Below are 21,567 nucleotides of genomic sequence, written 5' to 3'. Positions count from 1 at the left end.
CGTTTTGAATCTTGTACTCTTGTAATTTCGAGACGTTTCTTATCAATAATTGGAACCTCTTTGATTGTCTTTTGTACTTTTGAGCTTTTTGGTCGTTTGCGTCTTCAATTCGTCGAATCTGTCTTTTGTCTTCACCTTCTATTATTTAAACGAATATCACTTGTAAATAGAACAATTGCAACTAAAAGCTTGTCTTTCTTGAGGAATAATGCTATGAAATATATGTTCGTTTTTAGCATTATCAAATATTCCCACACTTGAGCGTTGCTTGTCCTCAAGCAATATCGTCTTGAAATACTAGAATCACTTCTTTATTCTTCACACTTTGTACATCAGTGATTTCTATACGGTGGTATAAACAATGGTAGTAACGATATGGTTTACAGTCCCACATGACTATAAAAATTTAGATCCATTAAGGAAATTGGATCTTTATGAAAACATTTGATCTTTTGAAAATTAAATCTAGTTTTTACCCTAGATAAGTTTTCCGGAATAACCCTTTACCGGTGTTTGCAAAATATTTTTGTGGGTTTGGTGGGTTTCAGATTTGAAAATTTTTAGCTCAAAACTTATGGTTTTGTGTCACCCACTTGCTAACCTTGTATTTGGAAAGCAACACGTCCAGTTCACTTGTCCCGTATATTACCTTTCGGTAAACTACCGTCCGGTTGTAAAGGAAAGCGTTGAACAAGCAACTGTTAAGGCAATGTCCCCTGACATGCTTTTAATTATGGTCTATAACGTGTCGGACGCAATTACTATCCTTGGTAGGAGCAATAGTAAAGCTCACCCTTATAATTTTTCGGTATGGCACAAGGTCCTGTCTTTGACCACTATGCAACCACCGTTCTTACGGTTGACACCCGATTTGGTTCAGGTGACCTAATGAATTCCAGGTGAATTCCTAGGATTTTACGTTCAATGGTAATGAACGCATTGAAAATAGGGTTTTCAGAAAATAAATCGGTTTGTAATTTTTGATCAAAATATTTTCTCGTTCAAGCTCGAGTTTAGATATCATTGAATTCCATGAGTTTGTAATTCTCAATCTTTAAGGTCAATCTCAAGGATTGAGTAATATCAGTCTTAAAAGCTGATTTTTAATCTTTAAGGAGATTATCCTTTCTGGGGATCTGATTCATTAGTCTTATCCAGCTAATTTGCATGGTGCCCCCCCATTGTACAAGATAAATCCTTCTCATGGTTAGGATAAATCTGACCACTAGGCGACCCTGTTTAATGCTGAGGTCCGTGGATTTCCTGCTGATTTTAGTGATGACTTTTCTGGATTTTTCGTCAACCTACAGCTGGTCTGGACGACAACTTCATGACCTAAATCAAGAAGCGCGTTTCTTTTTCGGAAGACTTTACTTCCTTTTAATGATGGAATTGATTCATCGTGTAGATCCATCTCTTCTTTTCTTTCATCGGGTAAAACAGTTTAGTTTAGTCCAAAGCAAAAGTATTTTCAGTTATTTAAAATCTGTTATTTAAAAATGTTTAGTTAATTATTGAAGTATATTGAATATAAATGACTTTGAACACAATTGTTATAACTACTTTCATTATTGTCAAAATAAATACCAATATTGATACAATTAGGATACAAATATAAAAGTTGATATGTACAAGTATTATCATTTATATTATTAATAATATTAGCATTACTACTTCTATTAATATCATTATTAGTTTCATTATTATTATTAAAAATTAATATTTAATATCAATGTTTGTATAATAAATATTATTATATTTTCTTATATATTTAAAATACATAAATATATATATAGTCATACAAATAGATATGTATATATATATATATAAATATATACATATATATAATATATATAAATACAAATACATATAGAAATTTTAGTTAAATATATATATATATATATATATATATATATATATATATATATAGATAAATATAAATGATTATATATAAACAGATATATATTAAGCCTTTTCTATTCATGATCTAGCTGTGAGGATCTTTAATTCTGTATCTATTTTGTTAACTGTCCCAATCCAATCCAGTACGGCAATCGATTTCAAATACAGTGAATTACAAAATCAGTTACCAATCCATATCATTCTTTATATTTTTTTTATATATCTTTCTGTCTTCTCTTCTTTGGAAAGAATAAACTTGTCGACATTATTGTCAAAAGACTCGATCAAACCAGTGTTAGTATAATTCTTTCCATCTCATCCTCTCTCTCATCTTCTCCCTCTCTCACTGTTTCCGTTTTGGTTACGGTCAAGAACTCAAAACAACCACCACCGTGAATCAATGCAAGAGGCTGCTTCATCTCTGTTAAACCGCCATCATTCGCCACTCTAAACCACCTTCACCATCAACAACCACTTTCTTTCTCTCTCTCTCTCTCTTCCTTCATCGTGAACCACCATGAAATCACAACCACACCAAATGTTTGTTTTTCCTTTGTGTTTCACGCTAGAACACCAAAGCCACCGTAAGTTTTATTGTTGCTGCTACGTTTACTTGAACCGACCCAAATTAAACACTTCAAGTCATTGTCTTTTACTTCTCTTGTTATTCAAATTCACATACCATCATCAACCATCGAACCTTCAATCATCAAGATGCCATATTTGTTTCTAAGTAAATCAAAACCGTCACCATTCTTTCTCTCTTTCTTCATGTAACACACATTAAATTTTCTTCCTATCATTATCGAACCGAACACCATCATTTTTTTCTGCTTTTGTCGCTGCTGTACAGCTGTTTATACTGCCCCCTTTTTTTGTTTCCTTCCATGAACAATAACCTGAAACCAACATTGTTCTCTCTCTTCGGTTATAATTCGAATAAACACCAAAAGCAAACCATCCATCGATCACCTTAAATTCGCTTGCTCCTGTTTTCCAAAACCACTAATCTGGGACGTGAGAAAAGGAGTAAGAAAATGTTAAAGGCTCACTCAATTTATATGCATTATATTAATAAATAACCTAGAACAAAAAGCACCAATTATGCCGAAGAATTGGGTGCATGTTATTTTTTTTATTGGTCGACCCACTTGGACTATTATAGAGGAACGTTTGGTTTCTTTTTTTTTTTTTTTTTTTTTTACTTCATGATGAAAGTGTGCACAAAGTAGCTAGGAAGACCCCACCCATTAGCTTTCTGTCTGAGAACTCAAACAAACATCGAACCAAGTGTACCGTGATACTATTTGTTTTTGATTTTTAATCCCAATATATCACGGTTTATTCAAGGGGTTATATAATTCGGCTACCATCTTCCTTTGTCACTATGGGCCGTGAAATCCAATCTACAATTGGGCCGAGATCCACCTTTTTACTTTTGGTTGGAGTGCTGCTATGCTCGCTGTTACTGTTATTGTTCGAAGACCCGAAAGACCGCCACTTCTGCTATGCTATGAAGGGATTGATCGTGGTAGTGACTCTATGAAACAAAGAAGATTATGATTGTGAGGGAAGGAGATGTTATATATCTGAGTTGATATATGATGAGACGTACATAAAAATAATGATGATGTATGTTATAAGGAACACAATGATATGATATATGATGAAGATAATTCTGTGATCACGATGATGAATAGTGACAATCTAGATATTGAAGATGATGATATATGATACCTAAAATACCGAGTAAATGAGTTGATGAGTATGATTAGGGTTATTGTTATGAGTTTGGGATATAATTTTTTTTTACGAGCGACTGAATTATTCAAGAAGAAGAAGTAGCAGCAAAGATTTAGATTATAACATTTTGGGGTAGTTGTTGAATCAGAAAATGAACGACAGAGGAATGGTTGGAGATGTTGGTGTTTACCAAGAGGTCGCGTGTTCGAGCCGGGTCTCGGGCATTGGCATATTATTATTTTTTTGAAACTCCACTTTAAAGGTAGTAAACTTATTACTATTATTATTATTATTATTATTATTATTATTATTATTATTATTATTATTATTATTATTATTATTATTATTATTATTATTATTATAACTAGTATTAAAATAAGTATTATTAGTATTATGATTAAGATTATGGATATTAGTAGTATTATCAGTAGTATCGTTATTTTAAAAATTAACACTTTTATTAAAACTAACATTTTATATAAAAATTATCGTTTCTAGTATTATTATTATTATAATTATTATTATTATTATTATTATTATTATTATTATTTACCATCATATTTATTTAAAGTATCATTATTATGAAAATTCTAATAACTATTAAAACTACCATTTTTATTAAAATTATCATTTTCATTATTATTATATTATAACAAATAAAGATTTTGTACATAAAATATATTTATATTACCTATAATTATAGATATTAAACATAGTAACATATTTTTACAAAATAAACATGTATATAGTATATAATTTAAGATATAATATAGACGAAATGCAGTACAAATTTTATATAAACTATAACCCTAAATATATAAATATTATATAATTAATAGATGTAATTATTTGATTACCATTATATGTATTAATATATATAAATGAAATAGGTTCGTGAATCCGAGACCAACCTTACACTTATTCAATGATGTTATATGTATTTTTACTACAAAATACAGTATGGTGAGTTCATTTAAATCCCTTTTACTCTTTACATTTTTGGGCTGCGAATACATGCAAATGTTTTACTAACTGTTTTACAATATATATATATATATGAGTGAGTTTCATTATTCCCTTTTTAAATGCTTTTTCAATATATATTTTTGGGACTGAGAATACATGCGCTGCTTTTATAACTGTTTTACGAAATAGACACAAGTACTTAAAACTACATTCTATGGCTGGATTATTAAACCGAATATGCCCCTTTTTAGTCTGGTAATCTAAGAATTAGGGAACAGATACCCTAATTGACGCGAATCCTAAAGATAGATCTATCGGGCCCAACAAGCCCCATCCAAAGTACCGGATGCTTTAGTACTTCGAAATTTATATCATGTCCGAAGGAGGATCCCAGAATGATGGGGATATTCTTATGCATATTGTGAATGTCGGTTACGAGGTGTTCAATCCATATGAATGATTATTTTTGTCTCTATGCATGGGACGTATGTTTATGAGAAATGGAAATATGAAATCTTGTGGTCTATTAGAAAGATGGAAATGATTATTTATATTAAACTAATGAACTCACCAACCTTTTGGTTGAAACTTTAAAGCATGTTTATTCTCAGGTATGAAAGAAGCCTTCCACTGTGCAATTGCTCATTTTAAAGATATTACTTGGAGTCTTTCATGACATATTTCAAAAGACGTTTCATTCGAGTCGTTGAGTTCATCAAGATTATTATTAAGTCAATTATAGTTAGATATATTATAAAATGGTATGCATGCCGTCAACTTTCAATGTAATGAAAGATTGTCTTTTCAAAAACGAATGCAATATTTGTAGAATGTATCATATAGAGGTCAAGTACCTCACGATGTAATCAACTGTTGTAAATCGTTTATAATCGATATGGACTTCGTCCGGATGGATTAGGACGGGTCTCTACAGTTGGTATCAGAGCGGTGGTCTTAGCGAACCAGGTCTGCATTAGTGTGTATAACTGATAAGTCGTTAGGATGCATTAATGAGTCTGGACTTCGACCGTCTGCATGTCAAAAGTTTTGCTTATCATTTCATGTCAAAAATTACCTGCTTATCATTCTTAGTCTAGACACATCTTACTGCATTGATTGCATGAATAGTGTATAGACAAAATTCATATCTTAGCGTATCTACTAAATCATATCTTAGCGTATCTGTTACTGTAGACTTTATCTGACACGTTTCCTTAATTCTCTTCGTAATCTACGGAATCTTCTGTACTATGTACAGGTATTCTATGTAATTAGAATATCATCCGATATCCAAAAATCATTTCATATCATAAAATCCTTTATTCAATCGTACGCAATGGAACTCACAACTAGTTCAAGTCCCTCGGATTTCGATATAGAGTCCCACTTCAGCTCCGAAAGAAGCGTCACCAGAGTAAATCAATCAATCAGCCATCCCCATTTCATCTGATGGGTTCGTGGTCGACTTAATCAATGGAGACGCGAAGAAGGCGATCCTTTCTGTCAACCGAATTCACCTCTAGACGAAGAACCTGAAGCACTTACCAACGAACCAGTCCAAAACACGATTTTCTTACTCATTTCCGGAATACCTCGCCACGATTAGATTCTATCTAAATTTTTAACCTTATTCACTCGCCCGTTCCTACCGACAATCATCCTGGAGTAATAAGTCAACGAGCTTCGCACCTGAGTTGTAGCCGTGAAAAGTATGGTGCAAAATGTACCAGCTTCAGCAACAGTACCGGCACCAACAGTACCACCAACAACAACATCCGCATCTCACACCTCAACATCACAATCTGTTCCACGAACATCAACATCATACGCACCATGGATACCAAGGAGTACCAACAGCAACTAACGATGAAGTATTGGACTATAACTTCATTAATATTCTGCGAAGAATATGTGGATCCTAATAGTTTTAGAGATTACTTATTCTAGCTCAAACCAAAAAGCAAATGAGATTAATATCATATTAACTCATTAAATACATGATTACATCCGAAGAAAATATATATGTATATATATATTTTCATAAAGATTGTGATTAAAAATTCTTTTGTACAAACTGTTAATGATGAAAATATTTTAACGGGTAGGTAATACCCGAGGAATATTTAAGATTTCACATTAATAAGTTACACTGTACATTCTTCAAATCTGATTCAACAGTTATTTCCTATCCCACTTACATTCACACATATACGTATCCGTTCATCAAAGAACAACTATTTTCATCCAAGTTCAATTTCATATTCGGATTTTGACCAATCAGAATCCAAGTCAAGATTTGACAAGTGGCATAATGAAGAAAATAATGAATAAATTAAAATTGATTAGCAACCAATTAACTAACCACGTAAAACTTTAAATCTATACTAAAGAAATCCTAGCTAACAGTTCCTATATGACTATCTCCTTAAAATATACTAGTTTTGCTGAAACTATTGAATTATTGAACTATTGGACTATTGGACTACTATTATGGACAATTAAAAAAAGTATTAAAAGAGTAGGAAATATTAAAAAAAACAACACATTTCGACTTAAAATATTGTAAATAAATTACATCTACTACAGTTAAATATTTCCTCAAGTTTGCCACTTGATTTCATCGTAAACCTCATTTGTATCTTGACGATTACAATCTGTGTTCAAACCTTTCGTAATTCTTGAAAACACCTCAATCGGGAGGATGAACCAACCGCACTTCATCTACGGAAGAAAAGATTGATGCGTATAGTTATGCACCTGAAAACTCTCGGAAACTGAGTAAACGTTTAACGCGTAGCTGTGCTAATTTCCTTTAGCGTTATTATTACCGAAAATAACTTTTCAATCTCTTTCCAAGTTAGCCAGTTTTGTCACAGCTCCAGCAAGTCAACTTCGACTTTTCGTTCGAAACAACCATATTATAATCTTGTTATAACTGCATGCTCTTTTATTGTTACCGGGGAACCTTTTATATTCCACCATATTACCATCAGCGTTTAATCATCTAAAAACACAATTCTCCTGAAACCACCTAGGATTGATAACCGACAATTCAAATATGACTGCATTAGATGCAGAGGAAACAGTAAAATTGAAGATGGCCTAAATGGCCAAGAGTTCGATGATAAAGAATGGAATGTTAGGGACGCTCGATAGAAAAAAAAATTTGGTATTGAAAAATGGATTGAGCTAACCATGAAGGAGACCAAGGACTAATACAAGGACCAAACCCTATATTCAAAGAATCCAGGTAATTCTGGATCCGATAAAATCTTTAGCGAATACCTTACTCCTTAACCGCTCTAAATCATCGTGAATGAATTTCTTCATCACAATTTGGTTCTAACATTCCAAGATATTATCGTATCTTTCATTGTAAATATCCTCAATATTTCTGAAGATATCTTCATAAATATTATCATTCTATATTAATTATCTCTCTGCGCTATCCGTATTATATCATAAAAGGAAACTGTTTTAGTTTCTATATTCTGCGAACCTTCGAATTTAAAATATGAATGGTTTGAAGTAGTGTTGAGAACTGATGCATGAGTTAGTATAATATAATGACACTTGATCAACGTGATTATATTACAGTAGGTCATGTTGAGTTTCTAATGGAATGTGATGATTCACAGAACATACCGTCATCATGTGCCATTTGCACGACTCTTACATTCTACCCAATCTCTAAACATATTAAGAACATATCTTCTTGATAGTTCTATTTTTTCGGATATTCTGGTAATTTACCAAATCAAGATCGTACCATTACGATTTTCTTCTTAGAACATTAACTATGTTCATTTCAAAATCCATACCAACGAATTCCGGACCATTATTCGCTTGACTTGAAGTCGGGAAGAGGAGACAAAAGTATAGAACCCTTGAATATAAAAGAAAGTATAAAGCTCGAAATCAACACATAAATTACAAACCGTGCATATCAATACGTATTGCCACGTAAAGGCACGGGAGAATTAAAAACACTATAACCCCAAGGTAATAGTAAAAGTAAATAAAATCCTCTGGTGGTAAATGAAAAAGAAGAATAACAGATATGAAAGTTAAGAGTATATCAAAGATCGGAATGGGATGAAGCATATTGATAAATGCTTTAAAGTATGAATTGAGGAGAAAGAATAGAAGATAAGGAAAAGAAGGGGGTGGATTTATAGTAAAATATCCGACAGTTCAATCGAAACAGATTATTGTATTTAATCAAAGAAGATCTTGATTTCATTAATCGCCGAAGAACCAAATTTTATTACGAAGATTTTCTCTAAATCTCTTGAATTCTGGAATTCAATCCTGACTACGTCAAAAGATATGACGAATCTACATTTACTCATTTCACTCTTTTACGATAACTTCACTCATACGCTTCGAGAAATCGAATTATTTTATCCGTATTTCTTAATCATGATAAAACTCTATGTATCAGCTTATATTCGTCATAATAACATTCTTACTGTTAGCCATGACGACCTCTATCAAATTTCGGGACGAAATTTCTTTTAACGGGTAGGTACTGTGATGACCCGGAAATTTCTGACCAAATTTAAACTTTAATCTTTATATATTTCCGACACGATAAGCAAAATCTGTAATGTTGAGTCTCAAAAGTTTTGAAACTATATTCATAAAATCAATTACCTTTGATTATACCCGATGATTCACGAACCTTTAATTATAAATAGAAATGTATGTATATATATATATATAAATATATATATATATATATATATATATATATATATATATATATATATATATATATATATATATATATATATATATATATATAAGAATATATGTAAATAAATATATATTATAAATTAAACTATTATGCGATTTAGTTATTATGAAATATAACTAAAGATAATTTAAAATCTGTTATTTAAAAATGTTTAGTTAATTATTGAAGTATATTGAATATAAATGACTTTGAACACAATTGTTATAACTACTTTCATTATTGTCAAAATAAATACCAATATTGATACAATTAGGATACAAATATAAAAGTTGATATGTACAAGTATTATCATTAATATTATTAATAATATTAGCATTACTACTTCTATTAATATCATTATTAGTTTCATTATTATTATTAAAAATTAATATTTAATATCAATGTTTGTATAATAAATATTATTATATTTTCTTATATATTTAAAATACATAAATATATATATAGTCATACAAATAGATATGTATATATATATATAAATATATACATATATATATATATATATATATATATATATATATATATAAATACAAATACATATAGAAATTTTAGTTAAATATATATATATATATATATAGAGATAAATATAAATGATTATATATAAACAGATATATATTACGCCTTTTCTATTCATGATCTAGCTGTGAGGATCTTTAATTCTGTATCTATTTTGTTAACTGTCCCAATCCAATCCAGTACGGCAATCGATTTCAAATACAGTGAATTACAAAATCAGTTACCAATCCATATCATTCTTTATATTTTTTTTATATATCTTTCTGTCTTCTCTTCTTTGGAAAGAATAAACTTGTCGACATTATTGTCAAAATACTCGATCAAACCAGTGTTAGTATAATTCTTTCCATCTCATCCTCTCTCTCATCTTCTCCCTCTCTCACTGTTTCCGTTTTGGTTACGGTCAAGAACTCAAAACAACCACCACCGTGAATCAATGCAAGAGGCTGCTTCATCTCTATTAAACCGCCATCATTCGCCACTCTAAACCACCTTCACCATCAACAACCACTTTCTTTCTCTCTCTCTCTCTTCCTTCATCGTGAACCACCATGAAATCACAACCACACCAAATGTTTGTTTTTCCTTTGTGTTTCACGCTAGAACACCAAAGCCACCGTAAGTTTTATTGTTGCTGCTACGTTTACTTGAACTGACCCAAATTAAACACTTCAAGTCGTTGTCTTTTACTTCTCTTGTTATTCAAATTCACATACCATCATCAACCATCGAACCTTCAATCATCAAGATGCCATATTTGTTTCTAAGTAAATCAAAACCGTCACCATTCTTTCTCTCTTTCTTCATGTAACACACATTAAATTTTCTTCCTATCATTATCGAACCGAACACCATCATTTTTTTCTGCTTTTGTCGCTGCTGTACAGCTGTTTATACTGCCCCCTTTTTTGTTTCCTTCCATGAACAATAACCTGAAACCAACATCGTTCTCTCTCTTCGGTTATAATTTGAATAAACACCAAAAGCAAACCATCCATCGATCACCTTATATTCGCTTGCTCCTGTTTTCCAAAACCACTAATCTGGGACGTGAGAAAAGGAGTAAGAAAATGTTAAAGGCTCACTCAATTTATATGCATTATATTAATAAATAACCTAGAACAAAAAGCACCAATTATGCCGAAGAATTGGGTGCATGTTATTTTTTTTATTGGTCGACCCACTTGGACTATTATAGAGGAACGTTTGGTTTCTTTTTTTTTTTTTTTTTTTTACTTCATGATGAAAGTGTGCACAAAGTAGCTAGGAAGACCCCACCCATTAGCTTTCTGTCTGAGAACTCAAACAAACATCGAACCAAGTGTACCGTGATACTATTCGTTTTTGATTTTTAATCCCAATATATCACGGTTTATTCAAGGGGTTATATAATTCGGCTACCATCTTCCTTTGTCACTATGGGCCGTGAAATGCAACCTACAATTGGGCCGAGATCCACCTTTTTACTTTTAGTTGGAGTGCTGCTATGCTCGCTGTTACTGTTATTGTTCGAAGACCCGAAAGACCGCCACTTCTGCTATGCTATGAAGGGATTGATCGTGGTAGTGATTCTATGAAACAAAGAAGATTATGATTGTGAGGGAAGGAGATGTTATATATCTGAGTTGATATATGATGAGACGTACATAAAAATAATGATGATGTATGTTATAAGGAACACAATGATATGATATATGATGAAGATAATTCTGTGATCACGATGATGAATAGTGACAATCTAGATATTGAAGATGATGATATATGATACCTAAAATACCGAGTAAATGAGTTGATGAGTATGATTAGGGTTATTGTTATGAGTTTGGGATATAATTTTTTTTTACGAGCGACTGAATTATTTAAGAAGAAGAAGTAGCAGCAAAGATTTAGATTATAACATTTTGGGGTAGTTGTTGAATCAAAAAATGAACGACAGAGGAATGGTTGGAGATGTTGGTGTTTACCAAGAGGTCGCGTGTTCGAGCCCGGTCTCGGGCATTGGCATATTATTTTTTTTTGAAACTCCTCTTTAAAGGTAGTAAACTTATTACTATTATTATTATTATTATTATTATTATTATTATTATTATTATTATTATTATTATTATTATTATTATTATTAATATTATTATTATTATTATTATTATTATTATTATTATTATTATTATTATTATTATTGTTATAACTAGTATTAAAATAAGTATTATTAGTATTATGATTAAGATTATGGATATTAGTAGTATTATCAGTAGTATCGTTATTTTAAAAATTAACACTTTTATTAAAACTAACATTTTATATAAAAATTATCGTTTCTAGTATTATTATTATTATAATTATTATTATTATTATTATTTACCATCATATTTATTTAAAGTATCATTATTATGAAAATTCTAATAACTATTAAAACTACCATTTTTATTAAAATTATCATTTTCATTATTATTATATTATTATATTATAACAAATAAAGATTTTGTACATAAAATATATTTATATTACCTATAATTATAGATATTAAACATAGTAACATATTTTTACAAAATAAACATGTATATAGTATATAATTTAAGATATAATATAGACAAAATGCAGTACAAATTTTATATAAACTATAACCCTAAATATATAAATATTATATAATTAATAGATGTAATTATTTGATTACCATTATATGTATTAATATATATAAATGAAATAGGTTCGTGAATCCGAGGCCAACCTTACACTTATTCAATGATGTTATATGTATTTTTACTACAAAATACAGTATGGTGAGTTCATTTGAATCCCTTTTACTCTTTACATTTTTGGGCTGAGAATACATGCAAATGTTTTACTAACTGTTTTACAATATATATATATATGAGTGAGTTTCATTATTCCCTTTTTAAATGCTTTTTCAATATATATTTTTGGGACTGAGAATACATGCGCTGCTTTTATAACTGTTTTACGAAATAGACACAAGTACTTAAAACTACATTCTATGGCTGGATTATTAAACCGAATATGCCCCTTTTTAGTCTGGTAATCTAAGAATTAGGGAACAGACACCCTAATTGACGCGAATCCTAAAGATAGATCTATCGGGCCCAACAAGCCCCATCCAAAGTACTGGATGCTTTAGTACTTCGAAATTTATATCATGTCCGAAGGAGGATCCCGGAATGATGGGGATATTCTTATGCATATTGTGAATGTCGGTTACCAGGTGTTCAATCCATATGAATGATTATTTTTGTCTCTATGCATGGGACGTATGTTTATGAGAAATGGAAATATGAAATCTTGTGGTCTATTAGAAAGATGGAAATGATTATTTATATTAAACTAATGAACTCACCAACCTTTTGGTTGACACTTTAAAGCATGTTTATTCTCATGTATGAAAGAAGCCTTCCGCTGTGCAATTGCTCATTTTAAAGATATTACTTGGAGTCTTTCATGACATATTTCAAAAGACGTTGCATTCGAGTCGTTGAGTTCATCAAGATTATTATTAAGTCAATTATAGTTAGATATATTATAAAATGGTATGCATGCCGTCAACTTTCAATGTAATGAAAGATTGTCTTTTCAAAAACGAATGCAATGTTTGTAGAATGTATCATATAGAGGTCAAGTACCTCGCGATGTAATCAACTGTTGTGAATCGTTTATAATCGATTTGGACTTCGTCCGGATGGATTAGGACGGGTCTCTACAATATATATCTATACATTTAAATATATATGTATCTATTTACAATTAGATGTTCGTGAATCATCGGGAGTGGTCAAAGTCAAATGATTTCATAAAATGGTTCAAAAAAATTTTTGAGACTCTGTTTAATAGATTTTGCTTATCGTGTCAGAATCATATAAAGATTTAGTTTAAATTTGATCGGAAATTCCCGGGTCATCACAATGAATCTGTTCTATTAGTAATCATGACCACAACAAATTGATGATATATATATGGATGATGATGAGATAAAGTGTAACCTTTTATTTATCTTGAATCTCAATCGTTATTTATACAGAGAAAGAATATGGTAATAATCCCAACAACCCACTCATATCTCCTTTATTGAATACGTGGGGTTTTTGCGTTTTTTTTTTCTTTCCTTGGCCGACGTTCCATTTAAATTAAAGCATGGTATTTGATTTGATAATTGAGCCGTGACTTGATGTGGGTACCTTTCTTCTTTTGACCAACAATTACTTTAAAGGAAACCCCACTTTAAATTAAAGATGTTGATTGAAATAATGCAGTGTTGCTACTACTACCTACTCGACTTCTACCTTCCTTTTTTTTTCTTCCTTCGGATGAAGTGTGATACAAATGGGCCAATCGGCCAACTAACTTGTTAAATGGACTTCTAAACCAACCGAGCTTGTTGCATTCTTTCTCTTCGAATCCCATCAGCTGTGATTTCTGTTTTGTTTTAGTCAACATGGGCCGTAACTTGGTAATCGTAAATTGGGCCATGAATTTTCTTTTGCTAGTGGTCAGTAAAGTGTTGGTAGTGTGGAGCCAAGAAAATAGGTAGACAGGATGATATCTACGTAAATGAATGAAAATGAAATATGATTATAGTGATGAAGATGTTATTAGATGATCGAGATGGGTAATGATGTATCATGATATGAAATGATATAAATGATGATGTTAGACTAAGAATGATGATAATAGTATGACTATGAGAATCACGAAGAGGAGGTTAATGAATGACGAGATGACATGGTGATTATGATAAAGAAGATGATGATTTGATGATAATGATTTACTGTTACTCGATGCTACAGTTCTGGGTATTGAAGAAGAAGATGAATAAGAAAAACGGGTTATATTTATATGTGGGTACTACATATTCAGAAAGACAGACGTAGAGTGGATGGTTGGATGCTTGGTCGGCGAACGAGAGGTCGCGGGTTTGAGTCCCGTCGTGGGCAGTTTATTTTTTTAGCCTATTTTGAGGTAGTTAATTATTATTATTATTATTATTATTATTATTATTATTATTATTATTATTATTATTATTATTATTATTATTATTATTATTATTATTATTATTATTATTATTATTAATATCATTATTATTTATTCATCCTTATTAAAATTATCATTTTTATTATTATTAGAATTATCATTATAAGTATTATTAATATTATTATCATTATTATCATTAACATTATTATTATTATTATGATTACAACATAAAGAATATAGATACAAATAATATTATAAAAATGATTAAGTTACAATTTAAAAATGAATTATTATTATTATTATCAATATTTTAGTATTACTATAATTTTAACAAACAATTGATATTTATATAAAAATACATTTTTTTTACATATGTCATAACTATATTGATATTCCATATTGTTTTTAGATAAAATGTTATTATTATAAAATATTAATTAAATTACATATGATGGATAAACATATGTTAATATATATATATATATATATATATATATATATATATATATATATATATATATATATATATATATATATATTATTTATATAAAGTATATAAAATAGTTATAACTAAATTATTTATATCACATACAAATTATTAAGTATATTAATATTAATATATAAACTTGCTTAATTGTTATTATATGTTTTAATATATACAAATGGTATAGATTCGTGAATTCAAGGCCAACCCTGTCTTGTTCAATATCGTCATATGTATTTTTACTACAAAATACATTAGGTGAGTTTCATTACCCCCTTTTTCAATGTTTTTGCAATATATATTTTTGGGACTGAGAATACATGCGCTGCTTTTATAAATGTTTTACGAAATAGAGACAAGTAATCGAAACTACATTATATGGTTAAATGATCGAAATTGAATATGCCCATTTTTGCTTGGTAGCCTAAGAATTAGGGAAGATCACTAATTTTGAGAATTAGTGCACGCCTAATTGACGCGAATCCTAAAGATAGATCTATTGGGCCTAACGAACCCCATCCAAAGTACCGGATGCTTTAGTACTTCGATGTTGTTTTATATCATGTCCGAAGGATTTCTCGGAATGATAGGGGATATTCTTATATGCATCTTATTAATGTCGGTTACCAGGTGTTCACCTTATGAATGATTATTTTTGTCTCTATGCATGGGACGTATATTTATGAGAAATTAAAATCTTGTGGTCTATTAAAATGATGGAAATGATTATTTATGTTAAACTAGTGAACTCACCAACCTTTTAGTTGACACTTTAAAGCATGTTTATTCTCAGGTATTAAAGAAATCTTCTGCTGTGCATTGGCTCATATTAGAGATATTACTTGGAGTCATTCATGACATATTTCAAAAGACGTTGCATTCGAGTCGTCGAGTTCATCAAGATTATTATCAAGTCATTTATAGTTTTAGATATATTATGAAATGGTATGCATGCCGTCAACTTTCAATGTATTAAAAGTTTGTCTTTTTAAAAACGAATGCAATGTTTATAAAATGTATCATATAGAGGTCAAGTACCTCGCAATGAAATCAACTATTTTGAATCGTTTATAATCGATATGGACTTCGTCCAGATGGATTAGGACGGGTCACTACATTAATTTTGCATATTATATTATTTGACATTGTTGTATGAACAGGTCAACACAGAGAGGGCGATACGGCATGCGATTCAAGAACGCCTACCTATTGTAGTTGTGATTAACAAGGTAATCTTTTTATTTGGCCTTGTGCCTTGGAACTGATGCAATAAAAATTATAGTTATCTGTATTTTAATGTTTAGACTAATGATATGTTTCTTTTAGTCAATGATTTGGGGGTCAAATTGTTAATTTTTATATGAGTTGCCACAGAACTGATTATCTTATCTAATCTAATGCTCCACCTAAAAAAAAAAAAGAGAAAACAGAGTCAGTTTGGGGACTTTTACTGCCAGTTCACAAAATATCTCCCTCATTTTCTGGTTAATCTTATTAAATATAATACTTATCAGGATTTTTAAACATTCGTAAATATGATTACAACAAAAAGCACATCGTAACATTAACTTCTACTGCACATATTACAACTGCTCATTTGATTCTGTTTTTTTCGATGTATCTTTTTCACCTTCAAAATACTCATCTAATTATCCTGTACCTGGCGGTTGACCAAGAACTTCTATAGTTTTACACATTTGAAGGTCTGATTTTGTCCATCATGTAGGTTGACAGGCTAATAACGGAGCTCAAACTACCGCCTAAAGATGCCTGTCATAAGCTAAGACATACAATTGAGGTCATTAATGACTACATCACTGCAGTGTCTTCAACAGCCGGAAACTTTCAAATTATTGATCCAACTGCTGGAAACGTTTGTTTTGCTAGTGGTAGTGCAGGATGGTGTTTCACTCTGCAATCATTCGCTAAACTATACGTTAAGCTTCATGGAATTTCTTTTGATGCCAACAAATTTGCTTCTCGCCTTTGGGGCGATAATTATTATGATCCAACTACTAGAGGTTTTAAGAAGAAACAACCTTCAATTGGGGCCGAAAGATCATTTGTTCAGTTCATTCTTGAACCTCTCTACAAGATATACAGCCAAGTAATTGGAGAACACAAAAAAAGTGTAGAGACAACCTTGACGGAACTCAGTGTTACTTTGAGTAATGCTGCGTATAAATTAAATGTGAGGCCTGTGTTAAGATTAGCTTGCAGCTCTGTTTTTGGGTCAACAACTGGTTTTACTGACATGTTGGTTCTACATGTTCCGTCTGCTAAAGAAGCCGCGTCTGTAAAAGTTGATCATATTTACACTGGTCATAAAGATTCAAGTATTTACAGTACCATGGAAGATTGTGACCCGTCTGGTCCACTTATGGTTAATATTACAAAACTGTATCCTAAGTCTGATTGTAGTGTTTTTGATGCATTTGGAAGGGTTTATAGTGGTGAAATCCATGTGGGTCAGACTATTCGTGTACTTGGAGAAGGTTATTCACCAGATGATGAGGAAGATATGACTGTAAAAGAAGTAACAAAGTTATGGATGTATCAAGCTCGTTACAGGATACCTATTAATAAGGCTCCTCTTGGTTCTTGGGTTCTTATTGAAGGTGTTGATGCTTCAATTATGAAAACTGCTACACTTTGTGACTCAGAATATAATGAGGATGTTTACATATTTAGGCCTCTTCAGTTTAATACTCTTCCAGTAATGAAAACAGCAACCGAGCCGTTAAACCCTAGCGACAGTGGCGGTACCAGGATTTTTTTTCACTGGGGGCAAAAAAAATTTCATTTTTTGGGCAAAATATGGAGGTTTTGGGGTAAAAAATGGAGGTTTTTAGGCAAATTATGGAGGTTTTTGGGCAAAATTTGAAGGTTTGTGGGCAAAATTTGAAGGTTTTGGGGTAAAATTTGGAGATTTTTGGGCAAAATCTGAAGGTTTTGGGGCAAAATATGTAAGTTTTGAGGCAAAAAAAAAAATTCACCGGGGGCAAAGTCGAAAAATCCAAAAATTTTACGCTGAAAATTGTAAATCCACTGGGGGCGGCTGCCCCCGCTTGCCCCTAAATAAAACCGCCCGTGCTAGCGAGTTACCAAAAATGGTTGAGGGTCTTAGAAAGATTAGCAAAAGTTATCCTTTAGCTATTACTAAAGTTGAATAGTCCGGAGAGCACACGATTTTAGGTACTGGAGAGTTGTATCTAGATTCTATTATGAAGGATCTCAGGGAACTATATTCAGAAGTTGAAGTCAAGGTATTGTATTCGTTTTTGCTACTGTAATAGTTACTTTTAGAGATGGCAAAATGGTTGGGTCGGGCGGGTTCTGAATGGGTCAAAGGTTTTGTATGGGTGGAAACAGGTCAGGTTGGATTGACCTGAAAAATGTCAAATTTATTAATTATTTATTTATTAGTCATTCAAATGCAAATGCACTAGTTATTTGATTTCAACACTAACAAAATATTTTGAATAATGTATGTATTAAAGGGTGACTTTGTGCCAAATATGACTTTTTGCTCTTTATGTGTTAAACAGGTGGCGGACCCAGTTGTATCATTTTGTGAAACAGTGGTGGAGTCTTCATCAATGAAATGTTTTGCTGAAACTCCTAAAAAGAAAAATAAAATTACCATGGTATGTACTGTAAAAGATAGCAGCAACTTTGTATAATTTATGTTTATGTTATCCTTAAGTGGATCTAAAGTTATGTTTTTTATATTGTTTAATTGGTTAGATTGAGAGGACATCGAAAATGGTATTGTAAGTGTGGACTGGCCTAGAAAGAAGCTAGGGGACTTTTTTCAAACCAAATATGATTGGGATCTGCTTGCTGCAAGATCTATATGGGCCTTTGGACCGGACAAACAGGTACTGTAAATTTCATAAGTGTGTGTTTGATTTTCATGGTTTTATTACTCATTTATAGTTTTAAAGTATGTGTAATAATCTTGCAGGGACCGAATATATTATTGGATGACACCCTCTCTAGTGAAGTCGACAAAAGCTTGTTGAATGCTGTGAAGGATTCTATTGTTCAAGGGTGAGTAGGATATTTATCTGTTAAACACTTTACAGAATTAAGGATCTTATATTTAAAGAATGCTCTTATATGTATTGCTTCTCCTTACTCAGAATTAGAGTGGGGGAAATGGGCGGGTTGTGTAATGGTGGGTCAAAGTGAGGCTGAACTACGAACACCTGCATTCTTTTCTTTAGGTAACTAAGTAGTAGTAATAGCTAATATTACCAACGAAGCATTGCTTCAATGGTACCGCGGTTACACTTGTGTACTCGCAGGGCTAGAGGTCTCGGGTTCGAACCTCGTCACCCGCTCTAGGAATTGAAACATTATTCCTTGAAGGTGGCCCAAAGGGAAGGTTTTACCGACCCGCTCCGGGACTAAGATCCGGCCCGCCTGCCCCTCGGGATGGTTTAAGGGTCGGATCCTCAGAGTGTGGTTCGGGTTTCCTGCCCGAAAGCACGTGTGTGTGTGCAAATGATGACTAGGCTTCGGTCCGGACTGATGCAAGCTTGCCTTTCAAAAAAAAAAAAAAAATAGCTAATATTTCTGACATTCAGTATACCTCATTTTTTTTGCTTATGATTTTGAACTAATATAAACTTCTAACAGATTCCAGTGGGGTGCACGTGAGGGTCCGCTTTGCGACGAGCCTATCCGAAACGTTAAGTTTAAAATCGTGGATGCGAAAATTGCACCAGAGCCACTACATCGTGGAACCGGTTAAATAATTCCAACTGCTCGTCGTGTTGCCTATTCAGCTTTTCTAATGGCCACACCACGGCTTATGGAGCCTGTTTACTATGTCGAGGTAAGAACCATGTAACCTTATTTTAACTGTTCTTGTTAAATAACTAAATCTTGTTGTACTTTAATGTTTGGTAAAGTTTAGCATTTGTTCACTCACGAATAACTTCCTTGTCTATCTAAATTTCAGATATAAACACCTATAGATTGTGTTTCTGCTATATACACGGTGTTGTCACGAAGACGTGGGCATATAACTGCTGATGTTCCTCAACCAGGAACACCAGCCTACATAGTCAAGGTAATGGGTCTATCAACTTGGTTTTATGCGTTGAAGTTTATGTTTGTGTGTATGTATGATGTTGGCGCGTTGAATTGTACTAATGTATTTGAACTTGACGTGAATTTTCAGGCGTTTCTACCGGTAATTGAATCGTTCGGTTTTGAGACGGATTTACGGTTTCATACCCAAGGGCAGGCGTTTGCTCTATCGGCTTTTGATCATTGGGCCATTGTTCCTGGTGATCCGTTGGACAAAAGCATTGTATTAAGGCCACTTGAGCCTGCACCAATTCAATACCTTGCGCGTGAGTTTATGGTGAAAACAAGGCGTAGGAAGGTAACACCATCTTTTAATGCATTTTGTGTGTTTTTAAGTCATTTTATTTTAGCTAAAAAAAACTGAAATAGCTTTTGATTTTCTCAGTTGGTTTTTTTAATAGGGAATGAGTGAGGATGTGAGCATTAATAAGTTTTTTGATGAGGCTATGGTGGTGGAGCTTGCCCAACAGGCTGCGGATCTACATCAGCAGATGATCTAACGGTTGTAGTTTTAGAGAAACGGTTCTAAAAAGATCTTGAGTTAGGGTCGCATTTATATGTATATCTTTTGTAAAACGTGTACTTACATGAGCTATTGAGACAAGTATTGCATTTCAAACAGAAATGGAATTGTTTATTCACAAAATGAGACAATGGTTTGAATAGAAATGAACTTACAATTATATACGTTGCCAATTGCAGGATTAATGTGCAAGGTACAACATATATCTATATGGTCAACTTCATTTGAGCCTTCGGGATCACACACATATACACCGAGACGTCAAATAAAAAATATAAGTTACATTTACTATTCATATGAATAGTAAATGAATCGAAATTAATTAATTTACTATTCACATGAAAGCGACATAATAGAAATTATTAATTATAAGTTACATAACATACCCCTGAAGTATTTGAGAAATATGACTTTATGATATATATTCGTTCTAATTTGGATTCACGGATTTTTCATAAAGGTTCACGGATGTTGAAAAAATATCTTTATATATTGCACCAAATTAATTCATATCGTATTCTTTCAATGAACTAAAAAAAAACATATATTACATATTTTGATTTCATAATATTAACCAAAGGTTGATTAATATTACTTGGG

General features: G+C 31.7%; 1 pseudogene; it reads left to right on the top strand.

Annotated features, from left to right (window-relative positions):
• The window catches only part of LOC139872248 (110 kDa U5 small nuclear ribonucleoprotein component CLO-like), a 171,426-nt pseudogene extending 150,314 nt beyond the window's left edge, over positions 1 to 21,112 (top strand).
• The last annotated feature ends 455 nt before the right edge of the window (positions 21,113 to 21,567 follow it).

This window comes from Rutidosis leptorrhynchoides, chromosome 10 (genome assembly GCF_046630445.1).
Source record: "Rutidosis leptorrhynchoides isolate AG116_Rl617_1_P2 chromosome 10, CSIRO_AGI_Rlap_v1, whole genome shotgun sequence".
Lineage (NCBI taxonomy): Eukaryota > Viridiplantae > Streptophyta > Magnoliopsida > Asterales > Asteraceae > Rutidosis > Rutidosis leptorrhynchoides.
This window is presented reverse-complemented; position numbering and strand designations above follow the sequence as displayed.